An 8,116-nucleotide genomic window follows, 5' to 3' on the forward strand; every position below is an offset into this window, starting at 1 on the left:
AAGTTCCGCTTGTCTTACTGATCTACCAGGAAATTTGCCAGGGCAAGCGAGAACCTCAAATCCACTTCAAACTGTGCCTTGGGAAAACCTCAAGACGGGCTTCCTTCTTCGCCCACCCCAGAGAAATTTCCGTAGCCTTATGGGAACTTCCCCAACCCATCGAAATGTCTTGGGTGTTTTCCGGAACCTCTAGAGGTGGGCATCCAGGTTTCACTGCAGGCAAAACGGATGGGCAGCTTTTGCTCAGGTAGAGAAAAAAGTACTTTTCTCCCTTTCTCACAATGCAAGACCTCGTGGGCACTCCATGAAATTGCTGAGCAGTCGGGTTAGAACAGATAAAAGGAAGTCCTTCTTCACCCAAAGAGCGCGTAACCCCTGGAATTCACTGCCACAGGAGGGGGTGGCGGCTACAAGCATGGACGGCTTCAAGGGGGAATTGGATAAACATCTGGAGCAGAGGTCTATCGGTGGCTATTAGCCACAAGGTACAGATAGGAACTCTCAGTCTGGGGCAAGGGATGCTCTGTCTTCTTGGTGCTTGGAGGGGGCAACAGTGGGAGGGCTTCCAGTGTCCTGGCCCCACTGCTGGACCTCCTGAGGGCCCCTGGTATTTTTGGCCACTGTTTGACACAGAGTGTTTGACTGGATAGGCCATTGGCCTGATCCAACATTGGCTTCTCTTATGTTCTCTTATGTTCTACGCCCTTCGGGGAGCGAGAAAGCAATTTCTGTTCAGAACAGCCCCCCGAGGCTTCGCCGCAAGAGAGCCCAGCTCAAGTGGCGCTTTTCAGGAGGAGAGCTGGCTTTCCACAGGGGGCTGGCAGGGTCTCTGGCTCCTTGGGGACCTTGATAAGAGATCTGCAGGGCAAGGAGAGACACAGAAAGAGCCAGCGGGGTGCGGTGGTTAAGCATGCCAGACTCGTATCTGGGAGACCCGGGTTTGAATGTGCCATGGAGGCTCACTGGGTGATCTTGGGCCACTTGCACTCTCTCCATCTAGCCCGCCTCACAGGGCTGTTGTGAGGATAAAATGGAGGGGAGGAGAAGGATCTAAGCCACCTTGTGGTCCCCACCCCCCAAGTGGGGAGAAAGGTACGGTACAAATGAATTAAATAAAGACATTGCTTCAACATGGAAGCAAGAAGCGAGAAAGGGCTCTTGACACTCCTCGCAATACCAATGAACGGTATTGTGGGAGCCACAGATTCACAAGAGGGTGGCCCTTCTTGGAGGCATTTTCTCACATGAGTCTGTCCCTCTGTTCTCACATTGCTCTCTTGTGTGGACCACGGACCTGAATGAAATCAGCTGTGTAGTGGTTTGGTGGCTTGGTGCTTGGGGGGGATCAACAGTGGGAGGGCTTCTAATGTCCTGGCCCCACTGCTGGACCTCCTGATGGCACTGGTATTTCTGGCCACTGTGTGACACAGAGTGTTGGACTGGATGGGCCTTTGGCCTGATCCAACACTGGCGTCTCTTATGTTCTCTTATGTTCTTATGTCGTGGTTAAGTGTGCAGGCTCTAATCTGGGAGAATCGGGTTTGATTCCCCACGCCTCCACTTGCAGCTACTGGATGACCTTGGGCAAGCCATACGTTTCATCAGAGCTGTCCTTGAAAGAAAGAGCAGTCTCTGTCAGAGCTCTCTCAGCCCCGCCTCCCTCACAGGGTGTCTGTTGTGAGGAGGGGAAGGGGAAGGAGTTTGTAAGCCGCTCTGAGACTTCGAGTGAAGGGTGGGGTATAAATCCAATCTCCTCCTCCTCCTCCTCCTCCTCCTCCTCCTCCTCTTCTTCTTCTTCTTCTTCTTCTTCTTCTTCTTCTTCTTCTTCTTCTTCTGTGGCAATCAAATGCAGGGGCTATCCTTCACACTCTGGGCAAAAACCATGAGGCGAAGGGTTTTTCCCCTTCATGGAAATGGCTGTCAGCTTTGGACATTCATGTGTTTCTAGATATGGCACAGCTCCTGTACATAGGAAGGGCTTGTCATTTTGTTTTATTTACCTCATAATTCCCCCACCTTTCTCTCCAGGGAAGACTCGAAGCAGCTTATATCATTTTCTTCTCCTCCATTTTGTCCCCACTGCAACCCTGCGAGGTAGGTTAGGCGGAGAGCGTGTAACCGGCCCAAGGTCACCCAGCAAATTTCCATGATGCAAGTAGGGATTCGAACCCAGGAATCACAGATCCTGGTTGGGGACTCTACATACTACACCACATGGGCCCTTGTGAGGGTCATCCACTGCAGGGAACCCAAACCTGGATCTTTGGCAAGAGCCTGGGCTAGAATCTGCTTCCCCGAGCCACCAGTTTCTCACAGACCTCTTGGTCCCCAAATGCTTCGCCCCCCCTGCCAGAAAAGCCCTGTCATTCTCTAAAGTGCTATGGGCCTCAGATATAGTTGTTTGACTGCTGCAGACCGAGGTGTCTGAAACTGGCTTTCCGCGGGCCTTTTCATGTCAGCAAACTGCTTACCCGAAGAAGCACAGTCCTCACGAAGCTTACTGAGATCTTTCTGATCTAGCCTTAGAATAAATGGATTCTTTTAATTGGACGCCCACGGTGATAACCTACTTTGATGCACAGCATTACATCTGAGCCACAAAAATGTCAAGCACAAATACTGGGTGGGGGATACGTTCCTGGGGACTAGTGTATGCGAAAGAGATCTTGGGGTAAGGGTGGACTGTAAACTGAAAATGAGCAGTCAGTGTGATGCGGTGGCAAAAAAGGCAAATTCAGTCTTGGGTTGTATTAAAAGGGCCATAGCATCGAAATCGCAGGAGGTCGTAGCCCCTCTGTATGCTGCCTTGGTCAGGCCGCACCTGGAGTCCTGTGTGCAGTTCTGGAGGCCTCACTTTTAAAAGGATGTGGGCAAAATCGACGAGAGCAACAAGGATGATCAGGGGTCTGGAGACTAAGCCCTACGAGGAAAGGCTAAGGGCCTTGGGTAAGTTTGGAGAAGAGGAGATTGAGGGGGGACATGATTGCTCTCTTTAGATATTTGAAAGGCTGCCACTTGGGGGAGGGCAAGGAGCTGTTCCAGTTGGCAGCCGAGGAGAGGACCGGAAGCAACGGGTTTAAATTGCATGCAGAAAGGTATCGGCTGGATATTAGGGGAAACATTTCCACGGTCAGAGTGGTCCAGAGGTGGAATCAGATGCCTAGAGAAGGGGTGAGCTTCCCTTCACTGGTGGCTTTCAAAAAGAGGCTGGACGGATATTTGTCAGAGATGCTTTAGGCTGGTCCTGCATCGGGCAGGGGGTTGGACTAAAATCTGGTCTGCATGGCCCCTTCCAACTCTAGGATTCTATGATTCTAACTCCCGGAGGGGGCAGGCTCAGCCATGTAATGTTGACCAAGGTTGTAGCTGATGACATCAGAGAAGGCTGACTTGATCGAGTGGTGGGCGGTGTTGCCGAACTCCAGTTGGCAGCTGGAGGTCTCCAGGGATTACAACTCATCCCCATCCAACAGAGATCAGTTCCCCCTGGAGAAAGTGGCCGCTTTAGGAGGCGGCATCCTACCCCATCGAAGCCCCTCCCCTCCCCAAACCCCACCCTTGACTGGCTCCTCACCCCAAATCTCCAGGTATTTCTCAACTCAGAGCTGGAAACCCTAGACTCATGAGGGGTGAGAGCAGAAGTCTAGTTGCAGAGAAAGAGGGTTGGGGTGGGGACCCAGCTGGGTCTCATGAGCTGCTTCAAGCTTAACGTGTTTAAGGAGGAGAGGAAAGAGCCCTTCTGGGTTTGGGCGATGGGGGGGGCTGCAGTCTGGGGCCCCCGCTGTGTGCCCGTGCGTGCCTCCGCTCGGCGCCTTCCCCCCACTCCTCTCGGGCGTGTTTTTTATCCTCCCCGGGAAGCCGAGCAAGTTTGCCTCAATGAAAGTGAACTCGTTCATTTAAACCTGACTATATGCTGCTCCGGCCCCCTGCTGGGTTAATTATCCTGTAGTTCTAAACTGATTGCTGTACACTAAGCTTAAGCCCTCCTTTATTTATTTACTGACTACATTAACCGCACTGCTTCTGCTCCTTTTATTTAGAGGCAAAACTGTACAGCCCACGGCTGGAGCGCGGGGAGGTTTGTGTGCCGGAGCTCGGGGGCCTCTCTGGCGAGTAAAAAAGAAAGCCGTTGGGGTCCTGGCCGGACTCCGGTTCCTGGCTACGAGGCTGGGGAGATATAAAGGGGGCTCACGCGGCAGGGAAACGTCCCACTGGGTTGTGCCCCCATGTTAGTCAATGTGCAAGGAAGGGGCCTCCTCTGGTGTCTGCCGCCTGGCAGTCTTCTGGATGAGCTGTACGAGGGTTGCCAACTCCAGGTTTGGGAATATCTGGAGGTTTGAGGGTGGATCCTGGGAGAGCAGGGCTTAAGGAGGACAAGGACCTTGGCAGGGTGCAATAGCATACAGCCCACCTTCCAGAGCAGCCGGGAGGGACCTTGGCAGGGTGCAATAACGTACAGCCCACCTTCCAGAGCAGCCGGGAGGGACCTTGGCAGGGTGCAATAACGTACAGCCCACCTTCCAGAGCAGCCGGGAGGGACCTTGGCAGGGTGCAATAGCGTACAGCCCACCTTCCAGAGCAGCCAGGAGGGACCTTGGCAGGGTGCAATACCATGCCAATGCTCCCTCTAAGCTGTGGAGTCTTGTGAGCAAAAGTTCTACTTTGTGAGCTACTGGCAGTGTTCCCTCTAAGCTGAGTTGGGTGTGAGCTAGCTCACCATTTTTTTAGCCTCCCGCTCACACATTTTTGTCTCCGCTCAGGAAGGAGGGCTCCATGGCAAACTAATTCCCGCTTGTGGGGAGGGCAGGGGAAAAATGTTAAAAATAAATAAATAAATAAAATCCATGCCTTCATGCCGCAGCCAAATGGCTCGCTCGCCACTTTCACGCCCAGTAGCTCACAAAGGAGGATTTTTTGCTCACAAGACTCCACAGCTTAGAGGGAGCATTGGCTACTGACATTAAAGTTCTGAGCGGGCGATTTGGCTGCCGCCTAAATCAGTTTGCTCTGGAGCTGAGACCAAAATGTGTGAGCCGGAGGCTAAAAACCCGTGAGCTTGCTCACGCTAACTCAGCTTAGAGGGAACACCTTCCAAAGCAGCCGTTTGCTCCAGGAAAATGAAATCTCTTAAATAAATAATAAACCATCTAGGTAGTCGGGAGATCAGGTGCGATTCTGGGAGATCTATAGCCCCCCCCCCCAGTCAACAACCCTTAGCTGAGCCCACTCCAGTCTTGGAATGGCCATCCTGGAGAGACCATTTCTCCCACACACAAGAGGGACTCCAGGAAAGGGACTTCTCCCTCCCTCCTTCCTTTCTCTCCTGAGATGTTGGGGGGGGGGACATAAACCCAGGGAGCGTTATTGGGGTTTTTTTGCCACACTGTGCTGCATCATGCCATAAAAATCAAAAGGTAGTTAAACGTGTAATTACAGGGTGTCGAGGGGGGTAATTAGTGTCACTTAATGTAAAGTGTTGTTTATGCTTTACATTATTGATGAGCCATCGAGACCCCCCTCCCTCCCCCCCCCCAAGAGATTCCGCTGAGCCGACACAGGACGCAAAGCTGCTCTTGGGCGGGGCGAGAGAACCCCCTCCTTGGCTAACATTTCTGGGCAGTTCTGGCCACCGTATCTCCAAAATGACATTGCAGAGCTGGGGAAAGTACAGAGGAGAGCAACCAAGACGATGAGGGGGTGGAGCACCTTCCCTATGAAGAAAGGCTGAGGAGTCTGGGACTTTTCCGTTTAAAAAAGTGACGACGAAAAGGGGGAGGCACGATAGAGCTTTATAAAATTATGCATGGGGTCGAGGCAGCTGACAAAGAGAAATTTTTCTCCCTCTCCCTAAAGACTAGAGCTCGAGGGCATCCAATGTAACTGATGGGCAGTAGGTTCAGGACAGACAAAAGGAAATACTACTTTACACAGAGACTGGTTAAAATGTGGAATTTGCTGCCAGAGGATGTAGTGATGGCCACAGGAACAAACGGCTTTAAAGGGGGATTAGATATATTCAGGGGGAAATGTCTATCAATGGCTATTAGCCATGGTGACTGAGGGGAGCCTCCACATTCAGAGACATTGAGCCTCTGAATCCCAGAGCCAGGAGGCAACATCAGGGGAAGGCCTTGACCCCTGTGCCCTGTTGTTGGACCTCCAGAGGAACTGGTTGGACCCTGTGTGAGACAGACTGCTGGACTAGATGGACCATTGGTCTGATCCAGCAGGGCTCTTCTTATGTTCTTTTTTCTCTTGGTAAGTTCCCCCACCAGCCAGCTGTTTAGCAGCTGGGGGCGGGGCCTGGCTGCGAGGGACCCCTGCTTCAACCATGGGGTCTGGCAACCCTACTTGCAAAGCCCTGCATGGCGCAGGAGCCACCTTTCTGAAGGACTGTCTTCAGGAGGCCCAAGACTGGGTCCGTCTGAGCCACAGCCTCCCAGGCTAGTAAGCAGTGCTCAAGCTCATGGGTCCCTGAGGTTAAATGTACACAAGAAGACCAAAGCCTTTAGAAAAATACACATCTGTTTATTGAGTAAATAAAATTAAAAATACTGCTAGGCAGCACAGTCTCTAGAGTTAATTAGCAAAGAACACAACAAAAGCTAACCTTCTGACACTTTCGTACCTGGCATTCATACCATTCAAAACTGTACCTCCAGAGGAACTGGCTGGCCACTGTGTGAGACGGGAGGCTGGACTAGATGGACCCCTGATGTTCTTCTTCTGATGATCCCCAAGAGAATGTAAATGGCTGCATTCACACATACATACCAAGTCATGAGCACACCTCAAATCCCTGCTGGTCACCAGGGAAGGACTGGGAGGGGCTGTGGCTCAGTGGAAGAGCCTCTGCTTAGCATGCAGAAGGTAGCAAGTTCAATCCCCAGCATTTGCAGCAAAAAGGACCAGGTAGGAGGGGATGTGAAAGACCTCAGTCCGAGACCCTGGAAAGCTGCTGCTAGTCTGAATAGGCAATACTGACCTCAATGGACTAATGGTCTGATTCAGTATATGGTAGATTCATGTGCCGATTCTCCTAGGGTCTTCCCTGCACATTAACATTGTCCTCCAATACCCTTCTCTGTGTGCCCCATTGGTTGGGTGACCATGTAGGTTAGGACCCTTGTCACAGCAGCCCTGAGATTACAGCAGCATTGCCCTTCTCTGTTCCTGACGGCATTAAGACACCAGCTCAAAGAAGAAGAAGAAGAAGATATTGGATTTATACCCCGCCCTTCACTACCCAAAGGAGTCTCAGAGTGGCTTACAAACTCCTTTCCCTTCCCCTCCCCACAACAGACACCCTGTGAGATGGGTGGGGCTGAGAGAGCTCTGACAGAAACTGCTCTTTTTCAAGAACAGCTCTTATCAGAGCTACGGCTTGCCCAAGGTCATCCAGCCAGGTGAAAGTGGAGGAGTGGGGAATCAAACCCGTTTCTCCCAGATTAGAGTCCACGCACTTAACCACGACACAAAAGCTGTGCTCTAGGAGAGCTGTGGGGAGGGACAGCTTGCTTCACTGGCTGCAGATCTGTGTGTACTTTTGCAATGGTCTTTATTTTACTTTGGAGCTGCGGTGGCTCAAGTGGTTAAGACGCTGAACTGCAGGCTGTGGAAGGTCGGTAGTTCAGCAGTTCGAGACCCGAGTGTGCCACATGACGGAGCGAGCTCCCGTCTCTAGTTCCAGCTCCTGCCAACCTAGCAGTTCGAAAGCAAGAAATTGCAAGTAGATAAATAGGGACCGCTTCGGTGGGAAGGTAACAGTATTCTGTGTGCCTTGGTGTTGAGTCATGCTGGCCACATGACCACGGAAACGTCTTTGGACAGCGCTGGCTCTTCGTCTTTGAAACGGAGATGAGCACTGCAACCCTAGAGTCGGATTCGACTGGCTTTCGAGCAAGGGAACCTTTACCTTTTTTTTTTTTTAACTTGCCTGGTTCCTCCTGTGGTCTTCCTTCCTTTTCTACTGATGTTTTCTTCACCTTTTTCATGTACTTTGGCGTACTGGTGAAGTGTGCGGACTCTAATCTGGGAGAACTGGGTTTGATTCCCTACTCCTCCACTTGTAGCTGCTGGATGACCTTGGGCAAGCCATAGTTCTCTCAGAGCTGTT

Source organism: Gekko japonicus, unplaced genomic scaffold, assembly GCF_001447785.1.
Source record: "Gekko japonicus isolate JY-2015 unplaced genomic scaffold, Gekko_japonicus_V1.1 scaffold805, whole genome shotgun sequence".
NCBI lineage: Eukaryota > Metazoa > Chordata > Lepidosauria > Squamata > Gekkonidae > Gekko > Gekko japonicus.